Source organism: Sus scrofa, chromosome 8, assembly GCF_000003025.6.
Source record: "Sus scrofa isolate TJ Tabasco breed Duroc chromosome 8, Sscrofa11.1, whole genome shotgun sequence".
In the NCBI taxonomy this organism is placed as follows: Eukaryota; Metazoa; Chordata; class Mammalia; order Artiodactyla; family Suidae; genus Sus; species Sus scrofa.
Genome location: NC_010450.4, coordinates 33194296 through 33218799, shown reverse-complemented (window position 1 = coordinate 33218799; position 24504 = coordinate 33194296).

Here is a 24504-nt window from a genome sequence, read left to right as displayed (position 1 = left end):
CTTTGACTACTGACACCATTGGCTGCTAAATGTTTTACTCTTTATGGGTTCAAAAATATATATTCTCCCCTATTTCCATAAAGGGCGAGAAGAAAGTGAAGAATCGGGTTTATATCTCAGGTCAGCAACATCTGAGCTTTAAGCGGCCCTTGAACATTCCAAGACTCTGCTTCTTCACCAACAAAACAAGGATAACCCTGTTTACTACACCTCCCTCATCAGACTACTACAAGAAGCAGTGAACGTGAGAGAACTTGATAAACAATAAAAGGCTATACAGCAGGAGCTTCTCATATTTGGCACAGAGCAAGTGCTCAAAAATACATGTGCTGAATGGTAAAGGGGCAGGATTCTACTTTCCCCGGTTCCACCAAGAGCCCGGCTTCCTTCCAGCTCTCTGCCGCTCTGGTCTCTCAGTCCTGCAGCTTGTGTAGGAACAGGGAGGACTTGGGGTGACTCAGAGACACACCCTCTGCTATGACAAACAACACAGCACAGAGACAAGCATCCTCTCTACCCTGAGGTCCTGGAAACCAGGACAGAACTACTGAAGCAACTCAGACCAGTGTCCAGTTGAGTCTTAAAAATAGCCCTTTACAATTATGCCGCAACAAAAATTATTTTTTCCTGATAGACGTGCTCCAGTGTTCAAGAGGAAAATATTGAACAAGCTCACCCAGCAAGCCAACTTGTCTTGGAGGATGGGATCTTGAAAACATTACCACGTGGCATGGGTCTGCAACTCCTTATCCACAATTCCCAAATCCAAAAAACTCTGAAAACCAGGTTTTTCCGGGACTCATTTGGTGGCAAAAACTGACCTGAACTAAGAGGAGGCTGTTTATGATCATTATTTACTCCTCTTAGTGCATTTCACTGCAGAAATGTGACCGTATCAGACTATCAGGGGCTCCCCAAGTCCTTGCTGGCAGTGTTATGCAACACGCCGCATGCGCTCTGTAGGCTTTAGATGTGGGACTACAGAGGACTCGAAGTCATAGCCAAAACTTACTAAGACAATGCTACACAGCAGAACCTATTCTAAATACTCTGTATCTATGATCTCAGTTAATTCTCACAAAACCTTGCGATGTACATCCAAACATCTGTCCCATTTTACAAATGAGAAAACTGAGGTACGGGGAGGGTAAATAAGCTGTCAGTCACACAGCAAGTAAGAGGTGGAGCTGGGGATTGAAACCATGCAGTCTGACTCTGGAGTCTGCCTCTTCCCTTTGCAGCAAGTTCATCTCGGCAGATCCTACAGGAGTCGGGGCAGCAGGCAAAATTAACTGCCCCTGAGGAAACATATTGAAAATCTGTGGTGACTGCGGTATTCAGTAATCGCTACTTGAATTAGTTAGGGTGTGTGTGTGTGAGAAAGAGAGAGAGATTTAGAAACTGACTCAAGCAATTGTGGGTGCTGGAAAATCCTAAGTCTTAAAAATCTTCAGAGTAGGCCAGAAGCTGGGGGTTTAGGGGAGGGATGATATTGCAGCTTGAGTGTGAAGACTGTCTGGAGACAGAATTCCCTCATCCCCAAGAGACCTCAGTCTTTTTTCTCTCAGAGCCTTCAAGTGATTGGATCAGGCCCACCCATATTAAAGACGATAATCTGCTTTACGCAGAGACTAATGATTTAAATATTAATCACATTTTAAAAATACCTTCACAGAAACATCCATATTGGTATTTGACCAAATATTTGGGTATCATGGCCTAAGTTGACACATAAAATTAACCATCAAGCTACTCTTAGAATTATCCAGTCTAAACTGGGTCTGTTCAGTTTCTTCAGCAAGTGGTGCTGGGAAAACTAGAGAGTTTCGTGTAAATCAATGAAACCAGAATACGTCCTCACGCTATGCACAAAAACAAACTCAAAATGGCTTGAAGGCTTAAACATAAAACTCCTAGAAGAGAACATAGGCAAAACATTCTCTGACATGAACCATACAGCTGTTTTATTAGATCAGTCTCTCAAAGCCATAGAAATAAAAAACAAAAATAAACCAGTAGGACTTAATTGAACTTACAAGCTATTGCACAGCAAAGGAAACAAAAAAAAAAAAAAAAAAAAAAACCAAAAAGACAACTTATGGAATGGTTGAAAATAGCTGCAAACGATGCAACCAACAAGGGCTTATTCTCCAAAATACACAAACAACTCACACAACTCAACAACAACACGAAGTTCCCATTGTGGCTCAGTGGAAATGAATCTGACTATTATCCATGCAGGTTCGATTCTTGCCCTCGCTTAGCGGGTTAAAGATCTGATGTTGCCATGAGCTGTGGTGCAGGTTGGATCTGGCGTTGCTGCGGCTATGGCTCTGATTCGACCCCTAGCCTGGGAATCTCCATATGCCACGGGTGTGGCCTAAAAAGACAAAAGAAAATTATACAAAAAAAAACCCTCAACAAAAACAAAAAACAAACAGCCCAATCAAAAATGGGCAGAACACCTAAATAGACATTTCTCCAAAGAAGACAGATGGATGGCCAGTAAGCACATGAAAAAATGCTCAACATCACTAATTATTAGAGAACTGCAAATCAAAACTACAGTGAGGTACCGCCTCACACCAGTCAGAATGGCCATCATTAAGCAGTCTACAAATAACAAATGCTGGAGAGGGTGTGGAGAAAAGGGAACCCTTCTATGCTGTTTGTGGGAATGTAAGTTGGTACACCCACTATGGAAAACAGTATGGAGGTTCCCCAGAAAACTAAACATTGAACTACCATATGATCCAGCAATCCCACTCCTGGGCATATATCTGGACAAAATTACAATTCAAAAAGATACATGCACCCCTATATTCATTGCAGCACTATTCACAATAGCCAAGACACGGAAACAACCTGTCTATCAACAGATGACTGGATTAAGATGTGGTACACAGATAAAAGGAATACTACTCAGCCATAATAAAGAATAAAATAATGCCATTCAAAGCAACATGGATGCAACTAGAGATTCTCACAAAAGTGAGGTAAGACAGAAAGAGAAAAACAAATACTACGTGATATCACTTATATGTGAAATCTAAAATACGGCACAAATGAACTATCTATAAAACAGAAACGGACTTGCAGATATAGAGAACAGACTTGTGGTTGCCAAGGGGGAGGAGGAGAATGGACTGGGAGTTTGGGGTTAGTAGGTGCAAACTATTGCATCTAGAATGGATAAACAATGAAATCCTGCTGTACAGCACAGGGAATTATATCTGGTCTCCTGGGATGGACCATGATGGAAGATAACACAAGAAAAGTACTGTGTATATATATACATGACTAGGTCACTTTGTTGTACTCAGAAATTGACACGACACTATAAATCAGCTATACTTAAATTTTAAAAACGTAATAAATTTGATTAATGCTTAACATTACAGTTTTATGGGACTGCAAACTGAGTATTTAAGCAGATAACCCAACATCACCCCTGTGAAAAGAGATGCTCCTGGTCATTGGCTCCCTATGACCCACCTCTGAGCAAAAATGGCAGGGACTTAATAAGATACAAGTTGGGCCCCTCTTTTTTTTTTTTTTTTTTTTTTTTTAGCAGAAGGCTGTCTCCTGCTCTATGGCATTACATTTGTTAGTACTATTTAGTTCACAAGTGACAGAAATCCAATTTGAAGCAGATTAAGCAAAAAAGGAGTTTATTATGAGGATGCTGGAACCAACGAAGATAGACAGACCTTCCCCTCTGGATGCATGAGGTCAAACAATTAGCAGAAATTTCACCAATATCAACCAAACAAGAGGAGGGCAGCTAAGCAATGAAGCAGAAGTTTCCAGTCTAGCACAGCTCCCAAATATGACCTTTGGTTCCACCCCCTCCAGCCATGCCACCAGCCACCCCTGGCCCACCAGATGCAGTAACAGGGAATCACAAAAATCCTGAACTACAATTCCTTTATTTTCAATCAGGAGAGATGTGAGTTGAGGGGGTACCTCTATATTTTCCCTCTTCTCACTGGGAGGGAATAGAAATGGCTCCCAATAGAAATGCGAGCAAATAGAATACAGCAGAATGAATGAAGAAGGAGGAGACACCCAGGGCCCATGTTCTCTGCCAGAAATGAAGGCTTCAGGACCCTTCAGGGACTCTAAGGCTTGGGGGGTGAGTAATCTGGAGCCCAGGAACCCCACCCATAGGAATGTGATCCACTCCAACCGGCCGGCCAGGGGGATTCTCGTCAAGTACATTGGACAAAGTTAGAACACACAACACGCGTGCGTTTTCTGATGGCGACTTCCCACAGCTTCAGCCCCTTCTTCCCTCTTTTTTGTCCATTCACAAGGACTCTTTTATTTTTATTTTATTTATTTTATTTTATTTGTCTTTTTAGGGCTGCACCTGCGGCATATGGAGGTTCCCAGGCTAGGGGTGGAATCGAGCTATGGCCACCAGCATACACCACAGCCACAGCAACGCCGGATCCAAGCCATGTCTGCAACCCACACCACAGCTCATGGCAACACCAGATCCTTAACCCACTGAGTGAGGTCAGGGATCGAACCCGCAACCTCATGGTTCCTAGTTGGATTTATTTCTGCTGCGCCACAACGGGAACTCCCACAAGGACTTTTTTAAAAGGAGGGAAGAACACAAAATTCCAGCCTTCAAACGACACAGAGTGGGAAATGATGAGGTCTGAGACTCGGTGGAAGGGAGGGTCAAGGGGAATTCATCCACAGGATGTGAGAGCAGATACCTCTTGGAAAAGCTTCTGGGAGTGAGCACATGAAAAGTGATGCCAAGAAACCACCCCCACACACCCTACCGCAAAGGAGGAGGAGGAGGAGGAAATGCAAGGGAGGAACGAGGAAAGGAGGAAGAAAAAGGGGAGAGAGAGAGAAAGGAGGAATGGATGGTCCAGACAGGGGAGGGAGGTGCATCCTAACCAGATGCTCACAATTGGGACCTCGGCTGAGTTTTCTCATTGCTCCATCCCCCTTCGTTCCCACCCAGCTTCTGGGCAGGAGTCCCCAGCCTTCCCACCTGTGAGTCACCCAACATCCTTCTGATCAATTCCTTTTCCGCTTAAATTAACCAAAGTTGGTCCTTGTTGTTTGAAACGGAGAACCTAAATTGATACAGATGATGAGCAATTAATCCATTTAAATAGAAAGCTAAGATTAACGGAGGGAATTCGAGGCACGAAACAGGTGTAAATGTTATAAATTTGCCAATATATAATAAAATACTATAACAAAAACAAGAGGTGGAGGCGAAAAGTGGAAAGAAGTGGGAGTGCTAATTTCCTCACCTTTCCTAGCAGGGAATTAATAGGTACTAATTAAAATGGAAACATGTTATTTTAAAAACATAAGGACTCCTAATGTTTCTCATAATCATTTTATAAATCTTAGAGAGTTATACTTTAGGGAATGCAAGTCAGGAAGCTTGAGCTAAGAAATGATAACTGACTTAACCAAAATCTAACAGCTGGTTCATTCAAAAATTCAACAAATGTGCCTCTTAGGTGCTAAGCGTTATGCTAAGTGTTGGGCTCAGTGTGGAGGCTCCTGCCTTCATGGGGCTGACAGTCTAGTGGGAGAGCCAGACAGCAAAAAAAGAATAAAGACATAAACATGAAATTGCCACTGTGATCAATGCTCTGAAGGCCAAATAAACAGCTGGCTATAGGAGAGAAAAACAGAGAAACAGAGGCACACTTGACAAAGGGTGAACAAGACCCTCTTGTTCACAAGAGGATGGACCTTCAAAAGGAGACCTCAAAGTTGGGAAGGAACCAGCCTCACAAGATTCAAAGGGAAGATAATTCCAGACAGAGAGAACAGCATGTACCAAATCCCCAGGTGTCTTGGTCTGTTCCGGCTACTAGAACAGAACTCCAGGGACTGGGTGGCTTATAAGCAACAGAAATTTCTTTCTCAAAGTTCTCATTGTGGCTCAGCAGGTTACGGACACAGTGCAGTGTCAGCGAGGATGCAGGTTCGATCCCTGGCCTCGCTCAGTGGGTTAAGGATCCAGCGTTGCCGTGAGCTGCAGTCTAGGTCATGGCTGGGGTCTTGTGTTGCTGTGGCTGTGGTGCAGACTGGCAGCTACAGCTTCAATTTGACCCCTAGCCTGGGAACCTCCATATCCTGTGGGTGTGGCCGTAAAAAGAAAAAGAAAAGAAAAAAGAGGTTTTTTTGTTTTTTGTTTGTTTGTTTGTTTTTGTCTTCTGTCTTTTTTAGGGCCATACCTATAGTATATGGAGGGTCCCACGCTAGGGGTCGAATCAGAGTTGTAGCTACAGGCCTACACCACAGCCTCAGCAATGTGGAATCCGAGCCGCATCTGTGACCTATACCACAGCTCACGGCAAGGCCAGATCCTTAAACCACTGAGCGAGGCCAGGGACTGAACCCACATCCTCATGGATACCAGTCGGGTCTGTTAACCACCGAGCCATGATGGAAACTCCAAAAAAAGACATTTCCTTCTCACGGTGCTGGAGGCTGGAAATCCAAGACGAAGGTTCTGCTCAGAGCCCACTTCCCGGCTCGTGGATGACTGTCTTCCCCCTGTGTCCTCACGTGGCAGAAGGGGTGAGGCAGCTCTCCAGGGTCTATTTTTTACCTCATGACTTAATTAGTCACCTCCCAAAGGCCCATCTTCTAGCAGCATCACAGTGGGGGTTAGGGTTTCAACCTATGAATTGGAGGGACACAAATATTCGGACTCTAGTGGTTCACCCTGGCCTCCCAAAATCCATGTCCTGCTCACGTGAAAAATACACTCATTATCTCTCAACAGCCCCCAAAGTCTTAACTCATTCCAGCAACAACTCTAAAGTCTAAAGTTCAATGTCTCGGGAGTTCCCGTCGTGGCGCAGTGGTTAACGAATCCGACTAGGAACCATGAGGTTGCGGGTTCGGTCCCTGCCCTTCCTCAGTGGGTTAACGATCCGGCGTTGCCGTGAGCTGTGGTGTAGGTTGCAGATGCGGCTCGGATCCCGCGTTGCTGTGGCTCTGGCGTAGGCCGTGGCTACAGCTCCGATTCAACCCCTAGCCTGGGAACCTCCATATGCCGTGGGAGCGGCCCAAGAAATAGCAACAACAACAACAACAACAACAAAAGACAAAAGACAAAAGCCATATGCCGTGGGAGCGGCCCAAGAAATAGCAACAACAACAACAACAACAACAACAAAGGACAAAAGACAAAAGCCATATGCCGTGGGAGCGGCCCAAGAAATAGCAACAAACAACAACAACAACAAAAGACAAAAGACAAAAGACAAAAAAAATAAAAAATAAAAAAAAAAATAAAGTTCAATGTCCCACCTAAATATCACTTAAATCAGAGATGGGTGAGATTTAAGGTATGATTCAGCCTGAGGCTATTCAGCTGCCAACCTGTGAAACCGAATAAGTTGTGTGCTTCCAACATGCAATGGTGGGACAGGCAGAAGACAGACATTTCCATTCGAAAAGGGAGAAATATGGAAGAAGAGAGGGGTCATGGGGCCTAAATAAATCCAAACCAGAAGGCAAATTCCATGAGATCTTAAAGCTCAAGAATAATTCTCTTTGGCTCAATGCTCTGTGCTCCCGGCCCATGGGCACAGAAGCCCTGCCTTTCATCTCACTGGGTCAGGAGTCCCACCTTCTGGACCCACTGGGCAGTGATCCAGCCCCTGAAACTCTGCCAGGCACAGGGTGGGCCTCCGAGGCTCTGGATGGCCTGCCCCACGGCTTTGGACAAAGGCCATCTGGCCTGTTGAAAGCAAGGCGGTGGTTCCCCCTTTCGAAACCAAGGCAGCAGTCCTAATGATCTCTGAGTCACCTTTGGGGTCATTTTTGCCTCCTCTTGAAGAATAACACCCAACTTCTACTGAGAGGGCAGATTAGGTCCAAGATCCAACCCTTACTAATCACCTATCCAATGATCTCTTGGCCACACCCTTAGTGTCCTTTTCTGAACACGCTTTCTCACTTTTTGGAAGGTGGTTAGGCTGAGAATTTCCCAAATCTGTAAGTCTAGTTCATTTTTGCCTAACAATTCCATCTTCCACTCAGTTCTCTCTTCTGGCATTTTCCTTAAGCAGTCAGGAGGGGTCAAGCCACAGCTCCAACACCTTGCTTAGAAATCACTTCAGCTCAGTATCCAGTTTTATCACTTTCAAGTTCCACATTTCACAAAACACTAGAACAGAAACACAGTTCAGCCCATGTCTTTGCCTCTCAAGGATCACTTTTCCTCCAGTTTCCAGTCTGAGGTCTCAGCAGAATGGCCTTTACTCCCAATATTTCTACCAACATCCGCTTCATGACTACTTAAGTGTTCTCCAAGAAGCCTGATGCTTTCTCTACAGCTCTCCTCTTTTCTTTCTGAGTCCTCATCAGAATTAGACATGGGTCAAGCATGCACCTCCAAACTCTCCCAGCCTCTTTCCATCACCCAGTTCCCAAGCTGCTTACACACGGTTAGGTATCTGCAACAACAATCTCACTCCCAGTACCAATTTCGGACTTTGTCTATTGAGGCTGCTCTAACAGGATGCCACAGTGGCTTACAAACAACAGAAACACATAAACAGAGTGGCTTATAAACAACAGAAATTTCTCTCCCATGGTTCTGGAGGCCGGACACTCTAAGATCAAGGCACCGGCAGATTCAGTGTCTGCAGGTGCAAGCCTGCTTCGTGATCCAGAAAGAAAGGACTTGGTATGTTGGAGAAAAGTGAAAGTTGATGCAAGAGAGTGTGGGGAACGAGGACATGAAATGAGAGTGATAAATATGGCAGGAAGTATGGCGTTCCTGTTGTGGCGCAGCAGAAGTGAATCCGACTAGTATCCATGGGGACATAGGTTCAATCCCTGGCCTCACGAAGTGGGTTAAGGATCTGGCACTGCCGAGAGCTGTGGTGTAGGTCGCAGACGTGGCTCGGATCCCACGTTGCTCTGGCTGTGGTGTAGGCCCTATTTAGCCTCTGGCCTGGGAACTTACATATGCTGCAGGTGCGGCCCTAAAAAGAAAAAGGGGTGGGGGGGTAGGAGCTAAACCATCAGGGTAGGCTTGTGTGGATGTGGAAGAGTGTTCAGCTTTTATTCTAAGAACAACGGAAATTCTCCAAATAGCCTTCATCAGAGGAATGGAGGGGTGAAATTCACATTGTATAACATCCTCCGTGGCTGCTGGGTAGAAAGTGGTGTAGAGGGCTGCAGGAATATAACTGGGAAAACAGATTTGGAGCAGGAGTCCAGAAGAGAGGTCACGCTGGTTGCACTTGGTTGATGGCAGTAGAAACAGAATGATGTAGACTAACAGGAAAGATATTTCAGAAGTAAATTCCAAAATCTTAGTGATGGATTAAATATGGAAGGTAAGAGAGAAAGAAAAATCAAGAAAGACTCCCATGATTCTGGGCTGGGCTGCTGCTAGGTGATACCATTTACAGAAACTTTGGATAAACATTTTGAGGAGTGACTATTTTGGACATTTCATGGCTAAGATAGATGCAAAATATCCAAGTGGCGATGTCAGATCTTCAAATATTGTCAGTGGTGACAAGAATAGGATGACTAGAAAGACTATTGGACAGAAGTCTTCAAGGAGTGAGCAGGAATGGTGCAACTAAGATTAAAGGGCACCGTCTTTAGTACCTAGTATCTGGGGTAGCATCAGTTCCTCTTCACCAACTGTTTCCTTGTTTAGCTACTGCTCCCTAGAGCTCATCTGCCTTTTCCTCTTGAGGAGCTCCTTTGGAGTTCCTCAAAGTTTGATTTCCTCATGCTCACAGATCAGCTTGAGGAGATGAGGGACAAAGAGAACTATTAGGGTAGGAATGTCAGCCCTGATTCTGAGTATGTGTGGGGCCAGAAAAATCAGGTTCCTGGTGGGGAACACTCTTGAGAGTTTTTGCTCCCCACAGGATGAAAAGGATCCCCTTTCAGGATGAAGATCACTTGGGTGAGGCTGCAAGATCTACCAATGGGAGTGCCCTGCTGGGATGAAGAAAGAAGGACCAAGATATGAGACAGAAGGACAAAGAGGAAGGGTATGTTAAATCAGCTCCTAGCATGTGCCAGACTTGTGTGAGGCTCCCGAGTTGCACTCTGCACAAAACCACCCGATTCAAAGTATAGATACCACAGATTTGCATATTTATCCTGACAATTGTCTGGCAGACAGTAGTGTTATGGCGTCAACAGTGTCCCCTGCAAATGCATATGTTGAACCTCTAGCCCTCAGTGTAACTGTACTTGGAGATACGGCCTTTAAGGAGGTAATCAAAGTTAAGCACATCACAAGCACGGAACCCTAATCTGATAGGACTGGTGTCCTTGTAAGAAGAGGACAAGACACCCAGAGAAGCCATGCAAGGACAGAGCGAGGCGGCCAAATGCAATCCAACCAGAGGGGCTTCAGGGGAGACCAAGCCCGTCGGCACTATGATCGTGACCATCCAGACTCCGGGACTGCGAGAAATAACCTCTGCTGTGTATGCCACCCAGCTTGTGACATTCTGCCGTGGCTCTAGAAAATTAGCGTAAGCAGTAAAGTGTCTTGTTCTAAGTATCAGTATGTTAAGGAGATGTGCTAATAGGCAGAAGTCAAATCACTTGAGAAAATGGTTGATTTTTTTTAATTTTTTAAATTTTTTTTTGCAATTCACATAAAGTTGTCATAGAGACCAGCAGTGACCCTGAGGGTCACTAGACTAGACCAGATGCCTTCTTTTACGTTGTCTCATTTCATCAGTATGCAGCTCCTCGATAAAAGTAGTAAGATGAAGAAAAAGAAACTCAGAGAAGCTCAGTGACTTGATTAGAGTCAACCAGACACTGGTAAAAAGCTGAGCTAAAATTTGTATCTCTAAAAACAAAACAAAACAAAAAACCACTGGGAGCTCTAGAGGTTCCTAAAAACACTTAGGATGGAGCATGATAATGTGATAATGATAATGTGACAAAAAAGAATGTATATGTGTATGTGTATATGTATATGTGTATATGTATATGTACATGTATGTGTATGTATATATGTGTATGTGTATGTGTGACTGGGTACAGTAGAAAATTGACAGAACTTTGTAAACCAGCTATAATGGAAAAAAATAAAAATCATTTTAAAAATAAATAAATAAATAAAATAAAATTTGTATCTCAATCAGGCTACTCCAAAACTCACCTCTTTCCCACCTTACCACACTGTCTCCCATTGCCAATTCTAGCATAAAAGAGATGCTACTAACATCAACTGCACTTTTACTCAGCCTCAGACATTCTGCCAGACGCGCTCCCATATAATGATGAAGTAGGTATTATTAACTCTGCCAGAGATAAGGAAACGGAGTCCCAGAGAAGTTAAGTAACTTGCCCAAGGCCACACAGCTTAGCAAATTGTAACCTGCCTGTTACAGCTCCTTTCTCCCCCTCTTCACCTCACACTCCACTATTGAACGTGCCCTCTTCTCATATGCAATTCATAAACAGAAAAGAGCCTTTCTCTATTCGACATAGCATTTATTTCCTTTTAACACAAACAACATTATCGAAAGTCATTTACAAAGTAAATACGATAGCAATTGTCTGAAAATGCATTTGCTCCCTAAAAGTAAATAAATGAAGATCAAGTTGGAGTTAAACAACTGCTGCATTTCATTGAATTTTTATCTAGGTCTTTCTCTTGATGTATATAGTTTTTACTTGGTTGAATTATTAATTTCACTCTAAAGATTAATTTGGCCCTCTAAAAGAGCATAAAAATTAATATTCAGCCAAGATATGAATCTTTTTTCATTTTAATTTTAGTGGAAATCAATTTGTTAAAATATTGTTGAGTGCCATTTGTTACTTACTCACTCCCACTTTTCTGCTCAAGTTGAAGTATTTGGAAATATCTACATAAACACTTTTTGTCAATATTACCAAGATTTATGTTGCCAAGTTCCTGTAACTGCTACCTCTAAGAGCACTATGAATTATGCTATGTGATGTTAGGTTTTATTGAACTGATATAACAAAGAAATGATCAATTAGAAAAAAACCTCACAATGATTTTTGTCTCCAGAAGGCAGTATGTAGAAATGACTTCGAGGTCATTTGAAGAGATACAACCAAAACACTGGCTGTAGCCCTTTTCAGGTCACCTGGTTGGTTAGGAGGCAATTCCGTGCATTTCTGAACACATTCGCTTTGGTGGTCACTACGCAGGATGGGGCTCCAACAAAACCCCCTAGCCAGAGTCAGAGTTAGGATTTATTCAGGTCTCTTCTCCCACACCCGCCCCCTCCTCTTCTTCCTCTCCTTCTTCTTCCCCGACCACCAATTTCAGGGGTTCCCATGACAAAGAACCACCATCGGAGTTCCCATCGCAGTTCAGTGCTTAATGAACCCCACTAGTAACCATGAGGTGGTCAGTTTGATCCCTGGCCTCACTCAGTGGGCTAAGGATCCAGCGTTGCCATGAGCTGTGGTGTAGATGCAGCTCGGATCCTGCATCACTGTGGCTGTGGCAAAGGCTGCCAGCTACAGCTCCAGTCCGACCCCACTCTGATTCGACCCTAGCCTGGGAACCCTAGCCCTAAAAAGACCAAAAAAAAAAAAAAATTACCACCACCAGAGTAACTTAAATCACAGAAATGTGTTGTCTCATGGTTTCAGAGGCTAGAAGTTGGAACTCAGATTGTTGCCAGGCCAGGGCCCCCAAGAGTGCAAGAGGAAGACCTGGTCCAGGCCTCTCCCCCCAGCTTCTGGGGCTTTTCTGACAATCTTTGGCATTCCCGGGTCTGTGGACACATCACAACGAAAGCTCTGCCTTCCTGTCCACTCCTTGCTGGCATATCTGTGTCTGAGTTTTCCTTTTACATAAGGACACCAGTCATGCTGGATTAGGGGCCCACCCTATCCCGCTATAACCTCATATGAACTCTACAGAGACCCTATTTCCAAATAAGCCCTAAGGTACTAGAGGTTAGGGCCTCACCAGAGGAGGCTGGGGTAACACAATTCAACCCCTAATGTTCTCCTACCCCCTCATGCAAGCATGCGCTACTACCACCTTTCTTATAAAGAAAGCCAAGAATAACCACAAGCCCTGCTATGACCTTAACTCCTTCCCTTTCACAACCTGCTTCTCAAAAGTCATCTACTTCTCCATCTATTTATTCCTAGCCCCATTTTATTCTACTTCTTTTCTTTTCATGGCCACACCTACGGCATATTGGAAGTTCCCAGGCTAGGGGTAGATTCGAAGCTGCAGTTGAAGCCTACCCGCAGTCACAGCAACACCAGAGCCAAGCCACATATTCCAACTACACTGCAGTTTGCAGTAATGCCAGATCCTTAACCCACTGAGTGAGGCCAGGGATTGAACCCACATCCTCACAGACACTTTGTCTGGTTCTTAACCCGATGAGCCACCTCAGGATCTTCCCTAATCTGGCCTTGGCACTATGGTCTCAGCAAGGCCACCAGTGACTGCTTACCCTTTAAACATCTTCCTTTTTAATCCTGATCTTGCTAAACCTCTATATGGCTTTTAAACCTGTGAATCACGTCCTCCTCCGGGAACTGCATCCTTTCTCCATATCATCAGAGCTTTTCCTCTTTCCTGCTCCCAGATGCCCTCCGTCAAACCCTCTGGAAGCACTCTAGGAATTCATTCTTAGGTCACCGCTCTTCTCCCAGTCTCACTCACTCACCTGTGCTTCTGTCAGCACCGACCTCCTTCCTGTCCCTTGGACTCAAGCCCACGAGTCTAGCACAGCCCTAGCCTGGGAACCTCCATATGCCGCGGGTACAGGACATCCCAAGGACTTTAGTTTCCACTTCCCTCTTGGGTGCCAAGTCACCTAAAATTCAACAAATTTAAATAGAAATCTTCCTTCTCCCGTGACCCTTACAATGAAGAATGGCGCCACCACGGAGCCAGGTGTCCTGGTCCCCAGTCTGGGAGTCACCTTGCCTCCTCTGTTAACTCGCACCCCTAACCAGAAATTCACAGAGAAGTCTAGCACACCTAACCCCTAAACGGCCTTGGAAACGGAACACACAATTCACAATAGGGCTTAGAAAGTACTGCCTGGAAGCCTGAAATGGGGATTGTTGTCACAAGGACAAAGAATGAAGTGGAAATGCTCAAGGCCACTTCATGGAGCAGATGGCGTTGTTCCACCTTGTGCTTTAGGGTCCTTCGTGTGGCTCGCTCCATCCCCCCTGGGCCCAGGGCTGAATCCTCCATTCGGCCAAGTGAGCACAGAACCCAGGGCCATGCTCCTCTCAGGAACCCACACAATTACTTTAATTTCTTTTAAGATCAGATGGATAGGAGTTCCCGTTGTGGCTCAGTGGGTTAAGAATCCGACTACTATCCACGAGGATTCAGGTTCGATCCCTGGCCTCGCTCAGTGGGTTCAAGGACCCAATGCTGCTGGGAGCTGTGGTGTAGGTCACAGACGCAGCTCGGACCCCAAGTTGCTGTGGCTGTGGAGGAGGTCGGCAGCTGCAGCTCTGATTCTACCCGTAGCCTGGGAACTTCCATATGCCGCAGGTGTGGACCTGAAAAGACAAAATAAAATAAAATAAAATCCAAAGGAAAAAAATGGAGTTCCCACTGTGGTGCAATGGGATCAGCAGCGTCTCTGCAGCACCAGGACACTGGTTCCATCCCCGGCCTACCACAAGGTCCATTGTTGCTACAGCTGTGGTGTCTGTTGCAAGTGCAACTAGGATCTGATCCTTGGCCCAGGAATTTTATATTCTATGGGGGGGGGGCAAAAAAGAAAATAATTAATTAATTAAAATCAGAGGGAAAATGAATTTTTTTACTTAAAAAATTCTCCCATGGATTATATTCCTCTCCATATCAGCACAGTTTTTAAATATCATTTTTGATTTTTTTTTTACGGAAGAAGGGGCCCACAAAAGCAAAAGCACTTACCGGGTAAAGCAGCCTGCCCGATCTGCCTTCCCTCTCTGACTACCTTGCCAAGGGCAGCACCAAAGATTGATAATTTAACTGAGTAGCCATCCAAGGAGGATTTGCTCAAAGTCTTGTTTGAAGCCAAAGAGAAGGAACTTTTTTTTAACATCGAATCCTTTTTCCTTTAAGTGTAGAGGGAAAACATGAGTATGGCAGACATTTCGGAGAACTCATAAACGTTTAAATATGGAAATAAAAATCACCTACAAGGCCAGAGATCATCACTGTTAACAATTCGACGTATTTTTTTCCAGCATCCTTGTGTGTGTGTATATACATACATACATATATATAATTATGTGTGTGTGTGTGTATACATCTGTTCTTAATCAAACTGGGATCATTTTTTTACATATAATTTTGTCATGAGCAACTTCTTATAACATTCAGTATTTATGATCTTTAATGCCATAATAAATAGTTTTGTACAAATTTTTTGTCCACATTTCTAATTCTTTCCTTAGGATAAATACTTTGAATGAAATCACTGGGTCAAAAGCTATACACATTAGCATATAAAAGTTTCTGATGCACATTGCCCAACAGATTATGTTCTGTTTTTACCAGAAACATAATCCTCTCATCCATGATGTCAATCTTCCTACACCCCAACAGGACTAAATATTATGCTTTGTCATCTATGAGTCTGATAAGGAAAAAAAGGAAAAAAATTATTCATTTCAATATGCATCTATTTGATTATTTATGATATTAAAAGCATTTTATTAAACACTAAACAATTGTTTCTTCAGTGAAATTTCCATTCATTATGTTCCTGATTCTGCTAAATTATGATATTGGGGTGATAATCTTTTCTCCTTATTAGGCCTCCCTGTAAAAGAAAGATACCACCTTTTACACAAGCGCATATTTTGGCCCAAGTTTATATGGCTTCAACTGGGTAATATATTTTTAATCATATAGACGTTCTTAACTAAAATTTAATAAAATGGATCAACTGCTCCTATTTTTACTTTACAGTTATGCTTTAAAACCCTTTGCGCCATCCTAAGATATTTACTATCTTTCTAACAGTTTATGGAGCTTTGTTTTTACATTAAAATCTCCTCCAAATGGTATTTATTTTAATGAAGGCAATGAGAAAATACCTTGTCATTCTTTTTTCCTAGGGAATTAGAAAATGATAGAAAAATATATATTTTTTTTGTCTTTTTAGGGTTGCACCTGTGGTATATGGAAGTTCCCAGGCTAGGGGTCGAATCAGAGCTGCAGCTGCCAGCCTACATCACAGCTCATGGCAAGGCCGGATCCTTAACCCACAGAGCAACGCCAGGGATTGCTTCATGTATACCATTTGGGTTCATAATCTGCTCCCACTGTGGCTGAGAGGGTTACAAACCTAATATCCATGAGGATGTGGGTTCAATCTCTGGCCTCACTCAGTGGGTTAAGGATCTGGTGTTGCCATGAGCTGTGGTGTAGGTCACGGCTCGAATCCCATGTTGCTGTGGCTGTGGTGTGTAGGCTGGCAGCTACAGTTCCGATTGGACCCCTAGCCTGGGAACTTCCATATGCGCAGGTGAGGCCCTAAAAAGCATATAAATATATATATATAGGGGTGGGGGGGATTCCATCCAGTCACTTCCTGATTGATTGTTTCCCTTCACCAACCTGAAAGTGAATCTGTTTCTTGCCCTTCTAATTTGATTTATTATCTGCTGCCTAATTCCTGGCCAAGCACTGTTTCAATATTTGTAACCTTACAAGATATTTTCAAGTTACTGGGCTAAGTCCTCACTTTTTACGCTCCTTTTTTGTAATTTTGTTGGCTACCCTAGTACTTTCTTTCAGATGAAGGCAGGACAACAGAGAGCGAGTGAGAGGGACAGACAAAGAGACAGAGACAGCGGGACAGAAAGAGAAGGCAGAGAGAGAGGACACTGAAGACAAACTGACCCGTGGCTATTTTAGTCCCTCCTCAGCCTGATTCCTCAGTGGAAGAACTTCAGACTCCAACAAGCGATGAACGCATTGTGACCTAGTGCATTCATACAAATTACGTCAGCTTCTTCCCCTTCAGTGTCAATATCCAACTTTTCATACACTTCCATGTTTTTACACATTAAAATCCAAAGAATATAGACTAGGCTTTTATGTTCTCAGGATTATGGAATAAATTTATTTGAGCAAAGAACATCCTGAGGATTGATATTCCTAGGTGTCTTGATTTTCTGAGAAGAAAGACTTTGACAAACGTATCTCAATATCAGGGACACACCCGGAAACACTTTGGTGGCAAGGACCATTAGTATTATTTTGTGGCTACCAAAATTGAAGGTCTCACAGCAAAGGAAACCCTAAACAAAATGAAAAGACAACCCACAGAATGAGAGAAAACCTTTGCAAGTGAATCAACTGACAAGGGATTAATTTGCAAAATTTATAAACACCTTCTGCAGCTCCATACCAAAAAAAAAAACACAAAAAACCCCATCAAAAAAAATGGCAGAAGATCTAAACAGACAATTCTCCAAAAAGACATACAGATGGCCAAAAAACACATGAAAAGATGTTCAACATCACTCATTATTAGAGAGATGCAAATCAAAACCATTATGAGGTACCACCTTACACCAGCCAGAATGGCCATCATCAAAAAGTCTACAAGCAATAAGTGCTGGAGAGGGTGTGGAGAAAAGGGAACCCTAGTATACTGTTGGTTGGATTGTAAATTGGTGCAACCACTGTGGAAAACAGTATGGAGATTCCTCAGAAAACTAAAAATAGCACTACCATTTGATCCAGCAATCCCACTCCTGGGCATCTATCCAGAGAAAACCATGACTCGCAAAGATACATGTACTCCGATGTTCATTGCAGCACTATTTGCAATAGCCAAGACAGAGGAGTGGATCAAGAAGATGTGGTACATATACACAATGGAATATTACTCAGCCATTAAAATGAACAAAATACCAGCATTTTTAGCAACATGGAAGGACCTAGAAAATATCATGCTAGGTGAAGTCAGCCATACAATGAGACACCAACATCAAATGCTTTCACTGACATGTGGAATCTGAAAAAAGGACAGACTGAACTTTGCAGAACAGATGCTGACTCACAGACACTGAAAAACTTATGGTCTCCAGAGGAGACAGTTTGGGGGGATGTGCTTGGGTTATGGGGTGGAAATCCTGTGAAACTGGATTGTTATAATCATTATACAACTACAGATGTAATAAACTCATTTGAGTAATAAAAAAAAATAAAAAAACAAAAGAAAAAAAAACAAAGTTTGAAGGTCTTATTATATAATTTTTTTAAAATCTATTTCATGGAGTACCCACTGTGGCGCAGCGGAAATGAATCCAACTAGGAACCATGAGGTTGCAGGTTCGATTCCTGGCCTCGCTCAGTGGGTTAAAGATCTGGCGTTGCCGAGAGCTGTGGTGTAGGTTGCAGACTTGGCTCGGATAGGGCGTTGCTGTGGCTGTGGCGTAGGCCTGCAGCTGTTGCTCCGATTAGACCCCCAGCCTGGGAACCTCCATATGCCACGGGTGTGGCCCTAAAAAAAAGAAAAAAAAAATCTATTTCAAATAGTAAATATCCATCTCCAAAAGGATCGCAAAATGATGATATGTCAAAGTACCATAAGAGTCAGAGGATTAGGACCAGTTTTTATGTGCTCACCGGGTGATGGGCTCAAGTAAAGATACGTTTTCACCAAGGCACAGATGATGTGAAATTTCTCTCTGCCACCTAGCTCTAGACCCCATCCAGAGTACTGCAGAAAAACCACCTTTCCCTTTCTGGGAGAATGGCTCCTTGCAGCAGCAAAAGGGCAGGCCGTGAGGTGGGCAGGCGGCAAGGCTGACAGATCCAGCTCCCAAGCTCAGCTCTCCTACCCCTTTGCTTCCTGAGATGGGGTCAAGCACTTTACTTTTCTGTGGAAGAGGTAAAATAATACCAGGTTCCGCGTGGTTGTGGGGATTAAAACATTTAATGCATGTGAAATGTTCAATACAGAGATTAACAGGGAGCAGACTTCCTATAAATAATGACATACTTTTACTGAGGTTTTGAGTTTTAAAGAATTTATGTTTTTTTTAAATCAATCACACTAAAAGCACAGGCCCTAGCACACAGCTGTCATTTAATAAATATCAAGCAAAAATTTAATAATACCTCTCTGGGATAATGAAAAATTATTTTGGGCCACACTTGCGGCATATGGAAATTCCTGAGCCAGGGATTAAACCTATGCCACGGCAGTGAAGCTGAATCGTAGCAATGATAAGGCTGGATCCTTAACCCACTGAGCCACCAGGGAACTCCTGAATTTTAAAATTCATGAAAACGTTTTACAATATGATTTTTTTTTAATTCAAACATTATTTTTTTTTTCAACTCACCAATGTAATGTAAAGGGAAAGAGGCAAAATTGACAAGTTCTATTATAAATGCTGTAAATTTACAGCATATGCTTTTAAATCTCAGTTTTTCACTGTCCTGGGAATCCTTGTCTTGACTCCATGTGATCTTAAAGATGAATGTGAACAATCCACTCGTTTTGAACAGGCTTCTATTTTCACCCAGCTGAAAAGTATTATAAAGTCCCTATATAATCCTCGTCTTTAATTTTGCTCTTCTCCTTTGTAGTTAACACAAAGGAACAGCTCAACTGATTTAAATGCAGATGGTCTGGCTGAGGTTCAGATCAACGACCTCTGCCTTCATAGTAGTTGTCATATTGGTCTCCATGGGGTAAAATTGATGAAATACTCATTTTCTATCACTTCAATTTTTCTTTCTTTTTTTTTCTTTTTTTTTATCTTTTGTCCTTTTTTAGGGCCATACCTGCGGCATATGGAGGTTCCCAGCTAGGGGTCTAATCAGAGCGACAGCTGCCAGCTTACGCCACAGCCACAGCCACAGCAACACAGGATCTGAGCTGCCAGACCTGGAGCATCTGCGACCTACACCACAGCTCACAGCAACACCGATCCTTAACCCACTGAGCGAGGCCAGGGATTGAACCCACAACCTCATGGTTTCATGCTCCCTAGTTGGATTTGTTTCCCCTGCGCCACGATGGGAACTTCCCCTTCTTTTTTTTTTTTTCATCCTGGAGAGCTCGTGAATACAGCCTAGGATGGATCATGTCTGACCTTTTGCTTGCGACCCTCCAACAGCTGCCCAGCACACAGAGGTTAAAACCTGAGGTCCAGGAGCTCCTGTTGTGGCTCAAGGGGTTAAGAACCCGACAAAAGTGTCCGTGAGGATGCAGACTTGATCACTGGCCTTGCTCAGTAGGTTAAGGACCTGGCCTTGCCACAAGCTGTGGCATATGTCACAAATGTGGCTCGGATCTGGCGTGGCTGTAGCTGTGGTGTAGGCCAGCAGCTGCAGCTCAGATTCAACCCCTAGCCCGGAAACTTCCATATGCCACAGATGCGGCCATAAAAAGGAAAAAGAAAAGAAAAAAAAAAAAAAAAAAACCCTGAGGTCCACACTCTGTCCAACTTGTTTGGACCTCTGACTATGTCTCAGACTTTTATATCCTAACACATTTTCCTTCCCAACCACCGCCATCTGGATGCCCTACTCCACGCTCGCTACTGTCCTTACTAGTCCTCGAACAACCCAAACATATTCACTCCTCAGCTCCTTTGCATTTGCTGTTCCCTCTGTGCAAAATGCTCTTCCCTCACAAAACCATGTGGTACTTTCCCCTGTTTCTTTCAGGTCTCTGCTAAAATGTCATTTCTGCAGAGAAGTTTTCTTGGCTCCCAAGCTTTTTGTACTCCCACCTACCATCACTCTCTAGCCCCATCATTTTCTTCTTCTTTGTTCTTGTATTAGAACTCTTTATGAATATACTTATTCGTATTCCTCTCTTTATGAATATATTATTCACTGCCAGTGTCTCTTGATTAAATGTGAGCTCAGTAGAATAGGAAATTTTGTTTTGTTCATCACTAGCTCATAAAACAGCACCTGACACACAGTAGGTGCTCAATAAATATGTACTGATTGAATCAATGGATGAGACACCTATGCATGGTTCGGAGGCGGTTTTAAACTGCGATGTATAAGTCATACTATTCTATATACACAAATATGGGAACTTGGTCAAAACTGGCAACAAAAAGGGACACTGAAGGTATCACATACACAGTACCCAAAAATACAAGTTGCTTGGACACCCAAATTTTGTCTCTCAGGCTTAGATTCAGAGGAAACAGGGATAGGTTTGTGAATAGTGGAAACAAATCTCATAAAGGCAGATTATTTTTACTCACAAGCTTCAGGAACTATTAAGACGGCAAAGAGAGGAGTTCCCACTGTGGCTCAGCAGAAATAAACCCAGCTAGTATCCTTGAGGATGTGAATTCAATCCTCGGCCTTACTCAGCGGGTTAAGAATCTGGTGTTGCCTTGAGCTGTGGTGTAGGTCGAAGACACGGCTTGGATCTAATGTTGCTGTGGCTGTGGCGTAGGCCAGCAGCTACAGCTCCAATTTAGCCCCAAGCCTGGGAATTTCCACATGCCGTGGGTGCAACCCTAAAAAGCCAAAAGAAAAAAAAAGTTATGAGAATAAGAATGACAGAGGCAAAAGCTGCTGCTGTGATGCTTCTTCCTAGCACCCACCAATGTTGTGGTCCATGGTTCATGAAAAACCCACCAGCTGCAAAAAATCCACAAAGGGAAAGCCCTGGCTTCTTGCTTCTACCTTGCCTTGTTCTAGAAAGATCATGTCAGTTCCCTGAAACAGTTTACACCCATGTACACAGCACTGAATGTGCTTATCACCAAGCTGCATCATCACGGCCGGAAGTCCAAGGTCTCCATACTGAGATTTTTGCTGCATCCTTCTTACGCAATGTCGTTTTTTCCTTCACTTGTGCCTCAGGACCCAGAGATTCCCTTATCTGTATCCTTTAAGGCTTTCTGTGGGCTGATCCAGGCTACCAGATCACGAAGCGGAAGACCCCTCTGAAGAACATACCGCTAAATGCCATGGCTTAAGCAAAGGAGTAGATTCTGGAAATGATTTAATCAACAAACACCACCCCAAAAACTGCTCAATCAAAGAGTCCTGGCATTCTCATTAATATTCACTTAACACAGGTTTTGCCAGAGCGAGAAGCAGGTGCAAAGAAGATGTGTCCCGAGTCACTGGAATAAGATGGGTTATTTTGGACAGGACTACACCCCGTGTTTAAACTGAAGTTACCATGCTGCAGTCAGCCATTTGGCTGGTGATGAGTTAATGTTTTGTATATCTTACAGATCCCTGAAACCCTGATCTTAAGAAATTTCAGGGTTTTTCCCTCTGCCTGAGACACTGTTTGCCTCTTTACTCCTATGTAACTCCCGCCCATGTTTCGCGGTCTTGGCTTCCCTCTCTGTCAGTTCCTCAGGGGGGCTGTCCTTGAACCCTTTTCCCACAAGCCGGGAGGGTGTCCCTGCACCCTCCCCATACAATCTCAGCACACATGGACTTTTCCTTTAACTGTCTTAACTCCTCCATAATCAATGTGCATTGATTAACCTGTGTAATATCTGTCTCCCTTACCAGATGACAGGTGAGCTCCAGGTGGGCAGGAGCCAAGTTTGTACCACTCACTCAGTGTTGCCTCCCCAACGTGTAGCATGCAGTAGGTGCTCAGTGGACCTGGTGAATAAAGGGAGGGATGGAACACAGTGTGAACCAGGTGCTAACACTACGATGGATGCCTGCAATAGTCACCTTCCTCGGGGTAACAGGTTCTCCTGCAGCAGAAAAACACAGCAATCCTAAGAGTGAGATGTGGACTATTTTCTGAAGGCTCCCAGTCCCAAATCTCCTCGATGGGACAATTCAAATCCTTGCGAGCACCTACAGCATCGAGAAGCTCATGGAATCTTGGGCTCGAGTTCTGGTTAAAACTCAGACTTTTGGGAGTTCTCACTACAGTGAAGTAGTTTAAGGATCCAACTACATCGGCTCAGGTCTCTGCAGAGGTGCACGTTCAATCCCAGCACAGCGCAGTAGGTTAAATGATTGGGTGTTGCTGTAGCTGGAGCATAAGTCACAGCTACAGCTCAGCTTCATCCATGGCCTGGGGAATCTCCATATTCGACCAGTGTTGCCAAAAAAATAAAAAATAAAAAAACTCAGAAACATTAGTAGGAATGGGAGAAGTCAAGTCAACCATGACTCCAAAGCTTCAGGCAGACCGTAAAGAAACAGCCTCCAAAAGAAAAACCCAAGCAGAGCTTCTCAATGCCCAGAGGATCAAATACAGCAATATCATTGGCCCTGGATCATTCCTCCGCTTCTCAGAGGTGAGACCCCCAGAGGACTGACTGCAGCCCCCAGTGCACACCACCTGCACTGAGGATGGTGATGAGAAGGCTCCAGGAGATGTGCTTGGCCCTGGATGTCAAGTAAGAAGAGCCAAAGCAAGAGAAAAAGAATACAGTGAACACCAAATGGTGTTTATAGCTGACATTCAAATTGTGGGGCTCTCCTTTGAGGTCTCCAAGAAATATCTGTGAGATGAGGTGTTTTCAGGGCAAGAGAGTCTGCACTGCCAAGTGAGGGTAAGAACATGAAATCTAGGAGTTCCCATTGTGGCGCAGCGGAAACAAATCCAACTAGGAACCATGAGGTTGTGGGTTCAATCCCTGGCCTCACTCAGTGAGTTAAAGATCCGGCGTTGCCGTGAGCTGTGGTGTAGGTTGCAGTTGTGGCTCGGATCTCACGTTGCTGTGGCTGTGGTGTAGGCCAGCAGCTGTAGCTCCCATTCGACCCCGAGCCTGGGAACCTCCATATGCCATGGGTGTGGCCCTAAAAAAAAAAGAACAGAAAATCTAAATTGATGCTGTTGTTCCTTTGCACTCCTAAGACGGTGTGCTTGCTAACCTTGGACAAGAGCATTGTACATGAGGCTGCAGGAGAAGGAAAGGAAAGGAAAGCTCAGAACATTATATAACATGGAGAGAGAAGATCCCAACTTTCCTTTTAAATCCCCTCCTTGGAGAGAGAGAGGCAGCATTAGAATTTCCAGGATGGGCCATAAGTGTTACAAAGCAGCAGGACTTGACAGATGAATGCCAAGGCGGCGAGCAAACACAGCATGACAACGATGCCCAGAATGTCACAGGCTGGGAAGTTTTCCTAATCCTTGTTTAATCTCCTGGGAGATTTGTTTTCTTTTCATAGAAGGGCATCTTTCATTTCATAATGAAAATCAAGAAGCAAACAGATTTGATTTTATAGCCAACTTCACAAATCGATGTCTATTCCATTAATGAGTGGACAGCTGTATTTATTTAAAAAAAAAAAGAAAAAAAAGAAGAAGAAGGGAGGTTTCTTGGGGATGAAGATTTAGTCTCTAAGGAACCTGCCTTCAATTCATTCATTCAACAACTATTTAGGGAGCCAGGCGTGTTCTGGGTGCTGGGCATACTGCAGTGACTAGCGCCCCATCTTTACGGAGTTTCCAGTCTACTGAGGGGAGGCAGAGAGCAAAGGAAGGAAGCAGGCGGAGAGAAGTCACTGCGAAGTCTGGAGAGGAAAAAGGCAGAGCTCGGGGA